At 37.2% G+C, this 16195-nt stretch overlaps 1 protein-coding gene across 2 annotated transcripts in view; it reads right to left on the reverse strand.

Moving 5' to 3' along the window:
- The window catches only part of coro1ca (coronin, actin binding protein, 1Ca), a 61998-nt gene extending 56968 nt beyond the window's left edge, over positions 1 to 5030 (reverse strand). For both annotated transcript variants that reach the window (XM_028458357.1, XM_028458358.1), the window contains exon 1: positions 4911 to 5030. The gene's annotated coding sequence lies outside the window, so the exon portion shown is untranslated. The remainder of the gene's footprint in view (positions 1 to 4910) is intronic.
- Positions 5031 to 16195: the final 11165 nt, after the last annotated feature.

Genomic DNA, 16195 nt, shown 5'->3' on the forward strand with positions numbered 1-16195 from the left:
TTGTACCTTTATGTGGACAAACTGGGAGGGATGATTGTCTCGAAGATGTTGTATCATATTCACCGCATTAACGCCTTTGGCAGCAACTTTTCTCCGACATGTTTTGCATATTGTATACCTGTCGGCTCTTACTGCACCCTGGTTGTCTTTAGGATATCCAAAATACTCCCACACTGCCGACTTTATTAGTTTATTCGGTGGATGCAATGCCGGGAGTGCTACTCCGTGTTCTGCCATCATTCAGAGGTGAGTGGATGCGCTCTCCCCGCTGACATACACCTCTGTGCAGTGCTGCGCTCTGACCATAGACTGGAGAGTGCTCCGCCTCACGAATCCCGCAACACCAGACATATCTGCAGTATACCGTGGGATCTAAAACCCCCGTGGTTAACCTACCGCGGCTGAAAATATTTGCGGTTATTGAAAAACCGGTTTATCTTTACATCCCTAAAACTTAGTAAGGAAAACTGGACTTCATTCTGGATTATCATTCACACAGGTGACTGGTGTCAAACAAGTCCTGTAGGCCAAATCCAGCCAGACAGAGCATCCAATTTAGCTCAAAGTAAAATAAAATTACATTAAAAACTAAGGATGCACCGATCAATCGGCCAGCTGACCAATCGGTGTCGATTTCGGGGGATCGGCGTTTGGCCGATCCTTACATATGAAATCTTTTTCGCCGATCTTTTCTACCTCTGCTAACATCTTAAAGTGGGTCATAAAGTCAGCCACTGTCCCCTTCTGATTTGAGTTGACTGGCAGACCCGCCCACCAACTCATGTGTGCATGTGCATACTACGCATGCCTCTGATACACAGGATAACAACGACATGGTTAGCTTAGCATGTCGACAGTTTTACACAAAAAAAAAGAGAGCAAATGGTTGCAATTTTGTAACGTGGAAATAAGCCTTGGTGGAGCTGCAAACAAAACATTACCTCATTCACCATTTCAGAAATCCCCACACCGCTCAGTGTGCAGCATTTAAAGCTAGTAATCAAGCTAATGCTAAAGCTACGGTTAGCAGTAAACAGAGCCAGGGGCTCGCTTATCAGTGAAAAGAGCAAAGTTACCACGAAGAAAATGATTGCGTTCACAGCTTTGAATTTGAATAAAAACCTTCCACTAATGTATAAATGACTATAATAAGTGTGAGAACAACTAACCTGTGTCATGTTATTTCTGTTATTACCCTTTGACTTGTGAAAATGTTACACATGATGCACTTTATTATTTCTGTAGAATGTTTGACTTGTAGCTTTTGTCCTGTCAGCTGTTGCAAGTTATTTTTAGAATAATATTTTTTACATTTAAATATCCACAAAGCTGCTACATTTGGACACTTTATTTTTTGCTCTACAAGGAAACTTAAAACTCAGGACACTTAATTGGGAGTTTAAGATGTTTTGTTAATTTGTCCTGTAGATTATTATTTTATCACCTACCCCAAACCCTGTGATTTTCTTTATTTGTAAAACCAAAATATTGCTGTGCACTTTATTTTAGTCAAAGAGCTCCAAACAGGTCTGCATGTAACCTGTTGGACACGTTTATTTAGTTTTTAAAATGTGAAAAATTAAAGACTAAAGGACTGATATAATTTAATATTTTGAACAGCAATTTATATTTTAAATAACATGTATTGTTCAATGTTTTACAATAAAATAAGATTGGAACATTCAATGTGTCAGTTATGAAAAAAATCGGGATCTGCCAAAATCGATATCGGCCAGTCAGGCTTCTAAAAAAAAATTTTTTATTTTTTTTGTAAAATCGGTGATCGGCCAGAAAATTGCAATCAGTGCACCCCTAGTATATACAGTTGATAACATGTGGAAGTGTTAAAAATAGGGAATAATAGAGTATTTATTAGGGCTGGGCGATATGGACCTAAACTCATAGCTTGATATTTTTTCTCAAAATGCTGATTAATCTCATAATATAAATCTCAATCATTTCAATTCAAATAAGTTCTTATCAGAAAGATAATTCTGGGTTAAAAATGCTGATGCAAAATGCCAAAGAGACAATTATTCACAAACAGCTGCATAATAGGAAACACTTAGAAACCCATCTAACTGCTTTACTTCATGCCCTCTCTTTACTCTATGCCACCATGATTACAATCCACCTGTAATGTGTATATTTGTATCCACATGTGTATATGTGTGTGTATATTTGTTTTAGGTTTGTATATATATTATTTTTCACTATATATAATCTAAAGATTTTTCAAGATCTTTATTTGTTAACCCTTATTCTAAATTGTTTGTGTTTCATGAAAGGGGTGGAGCTCTTACGAAAGACCTTTGTTCCCTCCTTGCAATTTTAACGATTTTTTTAATGTGTGCTAAATTAAAAAAAAAGTTAATTAATAAATTGGCTATACGTACGGTAATCGTTTAAGATTAGTTAGTCCGTAATGTAGTTTAGGAATCTACGAATTAATAGCAAACAGTACTGGCCAATGAGGGACATTACATATGAATATCACAACAATTAAAAAATGCATAGCAAGTCCGTAACTAGGGATGTAACGATTCACTCAACTCCCGATACAATTCGATTCACGGTACTGGGTTCACGATACGATTCTCTCACGATTTATTTTACAAAATGGGACAGTAGACAAATGATAACTGAAAAATATTCCTTTATTTTTTTTGGGAAAAAACTAGAAAATACTGTACTATTTTCCTTTTATTTTTCATTGTCAAAAGAATCCCTTGATAAACTATTCAAAACAATGCAATTTAACTAAAAATAAATCTTGAATGAAATAAAGGAATAATACAAATGAAGAAGAAGCCTATTAATTAAAATTCTGGTTCTACAGTAAACAATGCAAAACTGCATAATAAACTGAAAATTTATTTTGTGCCTTAACAATTGGACTTTAAAAAAAAAAAGAGTCATTGCACTGTATTTACATCAGATATTTGTTTGGAGCAGCAGAGGGCGCTGGTAACCCAGTGGTCGGTTGGCATGCAGATATTCTTGCAGTGAAGAAGAGATGTTATGCGCTAGCAGACAGAGCTAATAGAAAAACGTGACTTTTACAGATATTCACGTAATATTACAGATATTCTTTTTGTGCTAAAAGGGTAAGGAATCATTTATGAACATGTTTAAGAGTAGAAGGCGGCCAGAAAGAGAGTAGGAGGAGATTCCACCCGCCACCTAGGATTCTGGACAAGATAAGGATAAATAGATAGCACCCTCTGCTGTTTAAAAAAGTACTGCGATTCAATTTTCACAGTATTGATATGAACCATGATACCTATGAATCGATTTTTAACTGCCTTACAATTAATCGTTACATCCCTATCCGTAATGTAGTTTAGGAATCTACGTATTAATAGAAAACAGAAGTACAAGTACGTAGCGTCTTAATCACGTGACTTAAACTGGCCAATGAGGGGCACTACGTACGAATAGAATGTTGGTATATTGATACAGCTAAGGACATATAGCCACTGCCAATTAATAAAGGCTGTTGCTATTGGTCCGGACCCAGACCTCAGACAAACCTGACTATAGTCCCGGAACTTCCTGTGCGCACATGCGTCCGCATGTGCAGTTAGCCAAATGCCGGTAGTTCCGTCACTGCCGGACCCGTGTCCTTCTGGCTATAGCACCTGGCGAACTGCGCATGAGCGTCCGTCATTTTGAAAAAAGGTAATTTTTAGGGTTAGGGTTCCCGGTTAGAATTAGGGTTTATCATAGTAGGAAAATTTAAAGTAGCAAAATATTGTACGTATACATGTAAATAATTACTACGCTATTAGTGCGCATGCACCTGTAGGAGGCTTTCAAGCAGGATTATAGTCAAGTTTCTCTGAGGTCGGGAACTATAGACACTTTGATTTATAAATGCTGTACTGAAAAGTAGCAAAAGCAGTGACTCCTAAAATAAGTATTTTAATGCAAAATAAGCTATACAATATATATCGATATAGACTATATTTTAACTTTAAATAGAGAACTTGATATATTTGGAATCTCGATGTATCTCCCAGTCCTAGTATTTTTCTGGTTTGGCTCACTTGAGACTTAACTGGGCCTTTAGTGACCCCCTAACCCGGTTCATGGTAATGCCAGTAGTAAGCTTGCTTTTAGCTTTCATTGAACAACTCACAGATACATAGTAAGTACAACAGGTTAATGAGCCATCATCAGGTGCACGGACTTGTCATTTTAGGTCTCACCGCCATGACTTCAACACTGCATGATTTCATCCGTGTTCCACGTGTTATGATCCAGGAAGTGGAGTTTAAATCTGACATGAGGGTTCACCCACCAAAGCAGCGAGCACCTTCCCACACTGACCCCTTTCCATCAACCTTCTGTAACATTTGGGTCAAGTATGGGCCGAGCATCTGGACGGAAGCTGTGCATTGTGGATATAAATCAATGGGGCCCATTGGCACGCTTTGAATGTGAAGAGAAGAAACGGTTTTCAGAGGTTTGAAGCAGTTTGTCCGGGTATAGGGGACCATATTAGGGCCTAAGCCGGGTGCCAAGGGGCAGGGCGCGGCTTTGAGCAGCTCGCACCTCGGTCTGTGTGGATCCATGAAAGAGAAGTTTTCCTGGTACCCCACCCTGCTCAATACCACAACATTTCACTTCAACAATCACTCATAAACCTCACTCGACAACCGAAGAACCAATAAACCTTCATTGAGGACAACCACCATACAGTTATAGGTGTGAAACCTTTCATAAAGAGTGTTTAAATTCCGAAGCCGGTTTTGAAAAGGCTGCTCACGTTTATTCATTTTTAGCTAGCGCAGGCACTTTCCTGTCTGACTGCTGCTGTTCGGCTAAAGAAAACCAGCAACGGCGCGATTAAAAAGTCAATAGAAATCGGACAGAAAGCCAAAGTGTCCACAAAAACTGCAACCTACCTCCAGAGATGTAAATAAGTATTCCTGAAAGCCAAACGGTGTAAGAAAAGCCCGACTCGCTTCCCCACTGGCTGCTCCCTCCACCGCTGTGCGCTGACACAACCTGCTCTCTGAGCTCCGCCCGCTCTGCCACTCTAGCCCCGCCCCTCTCAGCTTCAGCTTGCTCCGATTGGACAAATACGTTTGAATGACGACGCTAACAACCAATTAGACTACGGCTGCTGGGAAACGGAAGCAGCACTTTCTTCTCACATCATTGCCTCAGCTCAGTTATCATTGAGCGACAGTTAATAGCACTTGATTTGTTTTTGTAATTAATTCAAAGCGGTCACAGTTATTAGGTGTCTATTTATTAACTATACGCATCTAAATAAAATTACACATCCTAATAGTCTTTTTAGGGTCGGGACACCATGTGGGGTCTCCTGGAGTTTAAATGGGGTCGCCTGGAATGTTTAGTAATTGAAAAAAAAAAATTAAAAAAAAAGAATTACTGATTAGAAATACATTTTTGAATTATTCTTTTTTAGATTAAAACAACACATTCTTAAACAACTGTATTCTATACTTTTTCTTAGCAAAATATAAAACTTGTTCATAATAAATGCAGTTTAAAATATCTGAGCTGGCACAACTTGTTACTAATCCTGGCTGTATTTAGTCAATGACGTATAAGGATTTAACCACATGATATTTTACAAAATGGGCATCATCGGGCAAGGTTTGCATGAATATTGTGATGGAAATAAAAATAGAAATATTTTTGAAATCTTATAAAGGACTTCAATATAACTAAAATATGGCAGAAAATAGTAATTTTAAAGTTTTTTTCAAAACAGCAGTCATGGCCAGACAGCTACGCCACATGATATTTTGACACTGAATAACAGAATAAATTTAGTAAGAAAAAACAGTGAGCGCATATATAGTTACTACATATTTGGTATGTTTTTATGCATTTAAACCTTTTCTAACTAAAATAAATGCAGTTGGGGAGAATGTTTAGGCATCACGACATTGACCCAATACAGTATAAACATGATCAAGAAATAATTCTGTAGAAAAAATGTCTTTAGGGTCGCTAGAAATTCTTGAGGTCAAATTGGGGTCACGATTCAAAAAGAGTTGGGAACCACTGCCTGACAGTTAATGTATCAGTATATAGTAGGTCTAATTGAATAATACATTTTACCTCTCATTTCACAACATAAATAAACACATATAAGGCATTTGTTTGATCCATCATGACATACACAATCAGACATGAAGCTAAAACAATAAAAATCAAAGTTAGCATGTTCAAAATGTGTGTGTGTAAAGGTTGGAGTTTTCCTAATCTATTATTGTATAGGGTCTATCCTCATTTATCAACAAAAAACATATTTTCCACGTTTCCAGTTACAATGACGTGCTTTAAGCAGGGATTGGTTTACATATTCCATAAAACCAAGAGGGAGAACTCAAAATGTAAATGGCGATATAGTGTTATTAAATTGGTAGTGATATTTTTCTCTTTTTCAAGGTTTAACATTCTTGCTTTAAAGTATACGAACCCAACAGAGAAATACTGATAGAATTACAGCTACCAAAACAATACATGAGGTTTTGATCACATATTAATGATATCTTGGATTGACTCTATCATAAGAAAAATAAGATTATTATTAGAACACAATGTACCCTGTGTTACTTTTCACCACAGGGTAGCGCTGTTTCACAAATCTCAGCTTCTCGCAGCTGGAAAATGCATTAATTTTGCATCTTGGTATTTATCATGTTTCTTTAAGAATGATTTGTTTTTGACCTGCTGCTAAAGTATCTCGATTTTATCACATCCTATAACATGAAAACTGGTGTCTTATAAATTATGCAAAATATAAAATGAAATACAGTCAGTTTACTCGTGTGAATTCCCACCCCACACATACTCCATTGCAATACACACATAATACAGTATATCCTGCTAAAAGGAAATAACTATATAAATCACATATATAATATATACCTATATATACACAAAAGCAATAACATATGTACAAACACACAAACATAAACATATTCATATATAGTAGCCAAATGAATACTTACAGAAGGATATTATTATTATTATTCTTATTATTATTTGTTACTATTTGTTGATATAGTGTTTAAATATATTTTTTATCATTGAATTTATTTTCTCATAATAATAATAATAATAATATCCTTTTTTCCTTTTTTTGTAATATTTGTATATATAGTAGCCAAACAAATAATACTTAAAATGATATTAATATTATAATCATCATTATAAATAACAACAACAACATTATTATTATTATTATTATTATTATTATTATTATAATAATAATAATAATAATAATAATAATAATAATAATAATAATAATAATAATAATAATAATAATAATAATAATTAAAAACGAAATACTGTAGGTGAAAAGAAATGGGGCGGCACTGTGATTCATTCAGTCTATAAATGTCTGTAAACTTTATTTATTAACGCAAGCATCCATCTTTTCCACCTGATCATCTACCAGCTGCCACTTGTAAAAGATGTGCAGCCCCTTGGAGAATGCTTTTTTCCCCCCAACGTCAGCTGGTGCATAAGTTATGGAAACTATGTGTGATGGTTGAAATTCCTAAAAAATATAATTCAAATGATTTAGTTCAGGCCAAACAGTAACATTATGAAACATTAAAGTCAACTAATGAGTCTGCCAGCCAGAAGCTCACAAAGAAAAGGGGCTAAAAACTTTTTTAAAGAAGGAATGAAGTACAGATAGTTAATTTACAACAACACACACACATTTACTGTCAATCCTACAGTCAATGTAAAGAAACTTATAATACTTAAAAATGAATATGATTCTATATGACCATAAAATCTCTTTTTGTTCCACATTAGCCATTCCAATGCTCATGAAAGCAACAACCCAATATGAATCTCTTGAGTCAGGATGTGACCTTTTGATGTAGGTCAGATTAATAAAGACACACTAAAATTAATCACTTTTTATTCTGGGTATGCACGTCAGTTTCCAGTGTATTTAAGTGTGCTTAGAGTATGTTTATTTGAAACTAAAAATTAGAAAGTATACTTTCAGTTTACATTTTATGTACTTGCAGTACACTAAAATGTACAGTATATTTATTTCATCCTTGCATTCAAACTTTTGATATACTTAGTACAAGTATTTAAATTACCTTTAAGTATATTCAGCTTGTGATGAATGTGCAAATTTTAGTGATTGCAGCCTGATGCCTTTATAACGATAAAATGCAACACTTTTTTTTAATTTTGTGAATTCTTTTTATAAAAAAAATAAAAAATAAAATAAAGCACAGGTCTATTGGTAGGATAGTTAACAAGTCTATGTGAAATGAAATTAAAAGTATATCACAGTGTTTATTATAACAAAAAGTGCTCATTTAAATAAAATTGTGTTAGATACTAGTGTACTAGTTAAACTAAGTTTACTTGCAGTATGAAATAAAGTTTTTGGTAAACTAAAATTGGGCCAATTAAGTCCCAAGAAGTATTCAATTCAATTCAACTTTATTTATATATTGCAAATTACAACAAATTTATCTCAGTGCGCTTAACAAAATATGAAGTCCATAGTAAGAAAGAAAGAACCCAACAAGATCCACATGAACAAGCATTTGTTGGAAGATGGGAAGAAAAAACTCCCTCTTTTTTTTTTTTTTAATAGAAAGAAATCTCTAGTAGAACCAGGTTCAGAGGTGGCAGCCATCCGCTTTGACTGGTTGGGTTGGTGAACAGAAGGACAAACAGAACAGGATAGAAGGATAAACCATCAGAGTGTCTCAGACTTGTTGAGCTGCGAACCATTGAGGAATTGCTAGCTCCAGCATCAAGACACCTAGAACAGAGAAGAGAGAGAAGGGCGAGGAGAAGGCACAGGCTGCAGAAAAACATGATACACTATTAGCAGGTCTGCCGCATGGTTTTGGGCTTCGTTTTTAGGGGTTAGGTTAAAGTCAAACGTTTTGCGGCGTCTCCCATGGTCTGAAGTGCTACCACTACAGATGAAACTTCATCTTGTACTGGGTGCACGTAACAACCTAAGCGATCATTACAGACGAGACCCTGTCCGCTTTAAGTTAACGCAATTATACGGTGTACACTTCTAGGTAGGTTTTGAGTTTAACGGTCGCTTGCAATGGTCTGAGGTGTTGATCATTACGTGTAGTGGTCAGTGATGGTGACCATTACAAATGCGACCACGTTTGTTTAAGGTTATAGCTATTATACAATATACGCTTTAGCAAATAAGTAGGTTTTGAGTTTAGCTTTAAAGGTGGAGAGAGTAGCAGCCTCCCGTACTAAGACTGGGATCTGTTTCCAAAGGCGAGGAGCCTGGTAGCTGAACGTTCTGCCTCCTGTTCTACTTCTAGACACTTTAGGAACTTCCAGAAGACTAGCAAACTGAGAGCGGTGTGTTCTGCCCGGACAATAGGGCACTAACAGGTCTTTAAGATATGCAGGAGCTTGATCATGTAGAGCTTTGTATGCTAACATGAGGATTTTAAACTCTATTCTAGATTTTACAGGAAGCCAATGAAGGGAAGCCAATACTGGAGAAATATGCTTTCTCTTGTTAGTACCTGTTAGTATTCTAGCTGCAGTATTCTGAATTAACTGGAGACTTTTTAATGAGTTATTGAGACATCCTGAGAGTAGAGAGTTACAATAATCTAATCTAGATGTAACAAATGCATGGATTCGTTTTTCAGCATCACTCTGAGCCAAGATATTCCTGATTTTAGAGCTATTACAGAAGTGTCCTTGAGATTTGTGTAATATGAGAGTTAAAGAATAAGTCAGTGTCAAAGATAAAGCCTAAGTTTTTTACTGTGGTGCTGGGTGACAGGGTAATGCTATCCAGAGACACTATTTGCTCTGATAATTTCTCTCTGAGGTGTTTTGGACCAAATAAAATCACTTCGGTTTTATCCTGGTTGAGGAGGAGAAAGTTACGGCTCATCCAAGATGTGATGTCTTTAAGACAGACGTGGAGTTTTAATAACTGATGAGTTTAATCTGATTTTATTGACAAATAAAGCTGTGTATCATCTGTATAGCAATGGAAATGTATAATATGTTCTCTAATAATGTCACCTAGTGGAAGCATATATAATGTAAAGGGTATTGGTCCTAAAACTGAACCTTGCGGAACTCCATGATTAACTGTAGCGTGTGCTGAGGAGAGATTATTAACATGAACAAAGTGGGTTCTGTCTGATAAATAGAATTTAAACCAACCTAGAAAACAAAAACACTTTCCAGTCTCTGCAGCAATAAATGATGATCCACTGTTTCAAAGGCTGCACTGAGATCGAAGAGAACCAGAACTATTGAAAGAGTACATTTTGAAGATTAAAGATTAAGATTAAATCGGGGCTTTCGCCTTTAATTGGCCATTTAATGTTAGTAGATTAATGGAATTCGTCCTCTGCATTTAACCCATCCCTGAGAAGCAGTGGGCAGCCATTTTGCGGCGCCTGGGGAGCAGTTCGGGGTTAAGGGACTTGCTCAACATCCCACAGTGACGGCCCAGGTGAGGCTTAAACCGGCAACCCTCCGATTACAAGCCCAGCATCCTTAACCACTAGGCCACCACTCCCTATAGTATACTACGTGTATATTGGGTAAGTGTATTTGGTACATAAAAGTGTACTGAGCAAAATATACTTAAACTATACTGAAGTATACTCAGTATAATGCACTAGGTATACTTCTTTTTGGTGACGGTGTCTTCACATTCACAGAAGGAAAACAGTAACTTAATCAGGAACAGCCTTCTTGACATACCTAGGAAGCAAGAAAAGATTAAACGTAAAAGCTGCTTGGGACTACAGCTAACATTTTTTAAAACGTCTTCTGTGTTTCATCCAAAACTTTATTGTTGTCATCCACTACTGATGCCAATATGACCCTAAAAACTCGGCCAAAGTGACATCTCTGCTGTTTTTTATGGATTGAAAGTTGCTGTTGAAACAATGTTGATATTTTGGCTTGCACAGAAACACTTGGATACGTCTGAAATTGGAGTGAAGTCAAACGATAAACAAAGCAGGACCAATCACTGTCCTCTTTCTCAGGTGAAGAAACACAATAAATCACAGTAAGAATGAAGTAAAAAAAACTTCTCAAAGACACGTTTCTGCTTCGGCGCAGGATTTGTAGGATTTTGGGACTCCAAATCTTACAATGCAATGCGCAAAACTTTTCTGAAGTTCAAGTAATATGACATTTGTCAACAAACCAAATGCTTGAGATAGCAACCATTTTTCAGAAGAAAGACCTTTCATTTATTGATGTGAGGTTAGTGTTGTAGTATTTGAAACCAGTCTTGGTGTCAAGACCACAGTTTGAAGGTTTTGGTCTTGTTTCGGATTCGAGAGCACTTTTACTTGTCTTGTTCTCGGCCTTGCCTTGGAATTTTCCATCAAGACCAGTGGAGACCAGCACTGATCTGCTATTCTTCAAATTCATTAATGTGATAATAAGGAAAAGCACTGTGAACTGATCCTGAATAATTCATGTCGTAATTTGACTTCAAACATTTAGCGTTAGCTCACTGATTGGAAATATTTTCCAGAGCCGAATGTGTCAGACACTCAGACATCTTATTTTTGTTCACAATTACCTCTGAACACCTGACAATAAACATCTTCTTATCAGGTATTTAAAAATAATACCAGACTCATCAGTGACTTTTAATTACATACAAGGAATTGTGTTTTTTTTCCCAAGATTGTAGTTGAACTAATTTGTCAAAATGTAAGATTTTTGCATGTTGTGCTTTGAAAGAGTTGCAAACTCCTTGTCTTTGTTTTAAATGTCACACTCCGTACTATACAACACAAACTTAATCAGTATATACTGCCTACTATATACTATAAGCATGATCAGGATGATGACCATTCCCACTGAAGTATATTTCCAAGTTTCCCAAGAGGCATTTCGAACCGACAACGACAAAAACCTGAAGCACACTGAGGCTAAATATCTGTTGAATCTCCAACTTTGAAAATTCTGAAAACATTTTAAGTGAGAAAGTGACCAAGTAGAATATAAACATGTGGTCATTTGATCCATAAACCCATGTATACACATTTCATTCCAACATTTCTGAGATTGAGATGAGACAAAACTTCTGGGTAACTTCAAAACACAAGCCCTATTTACAAAAGTGTTGAAAAACTAATGGGAGACAAGAATAGATGCTTTTATTTTGAAAAGGGGATGTTTGTCTTCTAGCTTGTAGCCGGTCCCAGGATCATTTTACATTCTGCTCGCAATGCATCATGGGGCGGTTGTATGACTAGTTGGCCCACCATGCATACTTAAAAAATGTCTCTATATAGTATACATCTGGGTATTTCTTGTGTACTCAATCTTTTCATATTATCTAATGTGAAAGCAGTACATGCTCATTTTGACGTCAGACTTTGTATGAATAGTACATTAATATGACATTTCTAACACAGCCTTTGACTTGTAAAATGCTCTTTAAGTTTCGGTGCATTCTGGTCTCAGGCAAGTCTTGGTCTTGAGTACAACACTACTGTGAGACCTACACTATTGTATGTCAATAATTGTGTTATAAACCAATATTAGTTCCCGTCTCCAGCAGCTTTAAGCATTACAAATCTATTCAGTAACACTTTACTTGAAGTTTTATACATAAGGTTGACATTACGCTGTCATTATTATGATATGACACCTGTCATTAGCATGAACAAGGTGTCTTGAAGGCTGTCATTAAGTGTCATTCGTTACCCTAACCTTAACCCTCCAAATCCCTACCTAAGCCCACTAGATCCCTCCATCTAACCCCAAAAATGCCAACATAGCTTCAAAGGTATCATAATTTAGTGAAAGGTGTCATAATTGAACTAATAACACTTAATGACAGCCTTCATGACACATGTTAATGACAGATAATGTCAGCCTTATGTATAAAACTTCAAATAAATTCTGACCATCTATTCTGAGTTTATTATCTGATATCATTGAAGTCTTTTGTCATCGTTAATGAAATGGTTTGATGATGATGAAGATTATAATGATGATGATGAAGATGATGATGATGATGATGATGCTCTTACCTTTCCTCATTGAAGGCTTCCTCTCCACGCCTTTCTCGGGGGATTTCTGAGCTGAATCAAAGGCTGCCTTCATCTGAGCCACTTTCACAGACTGCTCGTCTAACTTCACTTCTGCTGGCTTGGGCCTGTCGGGATGCTGCAGCTTTTCATGCAGCTGAATCGTTTCCTTGATGAGTTCTGACACAGGCCTTGGTTTGGGAGCTCCTTGGGTTTGATCCCTCATCACAACACTGCCTTTTGTCTCGTGGCAGGGGCTACTACTGTCAGTGTGATCTGGTTTGATAGTTTTCGTCACATGTGGATCTTGGTTTTGGTGGACTTCCTCTGACGAAGCTAAACCAGCATGATCAGGGGGTCTCTCAGGGCTACATACTTGTATATTTCCTCCTGTCTGTCCAGCAACACCGTCAGTTATTTTAGAGGTATGGATATGATCTGAGTCTGTGAGTTTTTCGTCACTCTTTGCGTGAAAGGGCTTTGCATCAGTTGTGGATTCCTCCCGGGCCACAGCACTCACTTCACATGACTTCTCCTCATGTAGAACAGCTGATTCCAAACCCCCAGTAGAGGGGATTGAGGCGTCTGTAGCACCAATGTTTACTTGTGCTGTGAGTTCAGCCTCACATGATGTAGCAGCAGGATAGTGAAATGAATGTGAGGCGGTAGTGGGAGCAGTGGCTTTGGGTTCCTGATCCGTATCCTCATTGGATGATTGGATGTCTTCAGTGTCACTGTCTATTGATGATGGTGTAACGTCTTTGATCCCCTCAAAGGCTTCTGTGTTTACTTTGATTTGATCATTGGTGTCTCCTGGTTCAGAGGTGTTTGGTATTTCCTCTTTTCTGTTTCTTCTCAGTAGCTTTTCCAGAATAGAGCTGGGTTCGATAGATATGACTGGGTTTAAAAATGAATCTGATTCAGAGATTGAATCTGTGTTTGACTCGTCTTCCTTTCTCTTTACTGTTTGATCATCGGTAGCATCTGCAAAGGAGTGGATATTTAAAACAGTCTTCCCGTCACACGTGAGTTTTTCTGCTCCTGCATTACTTTCTGTGCTTTCTTTTGTTGGTGGATGCTGAATGCCATCACTAACGTCTGATAAAGTCTCTCTTTGCAGAGTGTTTATTAAAGGATGTTGGGCTGAAGCTGGAGCTGGAGCTGGAGCTGGAGGCGGTTCCTTCCTCTCTCTCAAGCAGTCAACTGTTCCTGCACAAGCCTCAATATCCTCCTTCAGATCTCCAGCCATCAAGGTTTCATTCAAAATGTGAACAAGTGGAAACTCACTTTCTGCACGAACTCCACAGCGGGCGACGTCCAGCACCTCTGCTCCATCATCTACGTGGTTTTCCTCCTCAGCCTGGTACTCCATCTTTTTCATTGAGAATGATCCAAGTTCCTCCGTACTCCTTCTTTCTCCACGCCTGCTCAGTCTTGCACTTTCCTCGATTCTCAAACTGCTGCCACTACTTTTGTGGTTCTTGGTGGTCTCGTGTGGAACCCTCGCAGCAGCCCCGCCTCCTCCCTCCTGCCTCACAGCCCCTCCCTGTCTCACCTCCCTTGCAGCCAAAGGGCTCTCCCTCATGTGTTTGTGCTTCCCTGCACTAGAAGGTGTTGTTGGCTCCGTGCTGCGGCTCAGATCCAGGTCCTGTGAGTCTAGCTCTTTGCATTTTTCCCCAGTGTTTCCCACTTCCTGTTCATGCCAGCCTTCTCGCTCCATTACATCACCTGCACAACTGCCCACATCCTCAGAGGAGGGGCACCACTTTGAATTCTCCAGTCCTTCCTCAGGGACTTGTTGTCCTGCTTCTTCTTTGTCCTGGTTCTGTCCCATGATTGTCTACAAGACAGACACAGAATTACATTAATCAAAGTTACTAATGACCTGGGTTGAGGTCAATTATACTGGTAATTGCGTAATGGATAATTAATTACAATTATGGTGTAATTACGATTGTACTTTTAAAAATCTTTTAGGCCATACAAACATACAAAACTATATAAGAAACAACCAAACGACACCAAAATCACACATACACTGAGATAGAATAAATGAGATAATACCAACAACACTCCAAAACGACAACAAAAAATATACAAAATAAGAGAAAGATATACTGAATAATAAAAAAGAACAGACAAACAACAACAAAATACACAAAATGCCATCAAAAACACACACTAAGAGAGAAAAATACTTACCATTGAAGAAAATACATACAATACAAGATGACTACAAAATACACAAAAATAACAGAGAAACATGCAAAAACGACATAAGAAATAACCAAACGACACCAAAAATACACACGCTGATAGAATAAATGAAATAATACCAACAACACACAAAATAAGAGAAAAATATACTGTATTAAAAAAAAAACAGACAAATTTTGACATATTTTTATGAGAAAAATAAATGTCAGATATTTAAAAAAATATTGCTTTAAATCTGGTCAAAAGAAACATCAAAAAATTCACATACGTTTTTTAAACTAAAATTCTAAGCAAAATGTAGTAGTCGGACATAAGGGGGGTACTTGCATTGAAAGGTTAGAGAAAGGGGGTACATGAGCCAAAAAAGTTTGAAGTAGTCATCTTGTATGTTTTTGGAGTTAATTTTGTGTATTTTTGGTGCGTTTACTTTGTGGACCATACAAAGCATGTGGCCCATGTCTGCACTAAAACAAGGCCAGTTACAAGTCATGAACTTATATTTTTTCTTAGATTCTTCATCATTATTCCATGTCAACATGAAGCCCAAATAAGCAGAGAATATATCTCAGTGTTACAGAGAGAACAGAACATCAGGAATCTGCTTCACGGCTGATGTGTGTTACACATGACTAAGGCTGTAATTGTCTAAGCACCTTATGACCTGAGCTGCAATAGTGAAGTCACTCTCTGTTAAGGTCATTCATACACTTGCAATGTCTATTAGTAAATTTAAAGGTCAGATCACGGTCACTAGAGTTACCCACACCTTACCTGATGAATACAAGGTGTTTTTTTTTACACTCTCTCTCTATTTTTTATTGTATAAAACTCCAGCATAGTAAATAGACTGGTTTGATCGCTGCCTCATAACGTTGAGATCAGTATCATTAATGAATGAATGAGCAGATGATTTTGATGTTAAAAACAGCAGA

Source organism: Gouania willdenowi, chromosome 9 (genome assembly GCF_900634775.1).
Source record: "Gouania willdenowi chromosome 9, fGouWil2.1, whole genome shotgun sequence".
NCBI classification, from domain to species: Eukaryota; Metazoa; Chordata; class Actinopteri; order Blenniiformes; family Gobiesocidae; genus Gouania; species Gouania willdenowi.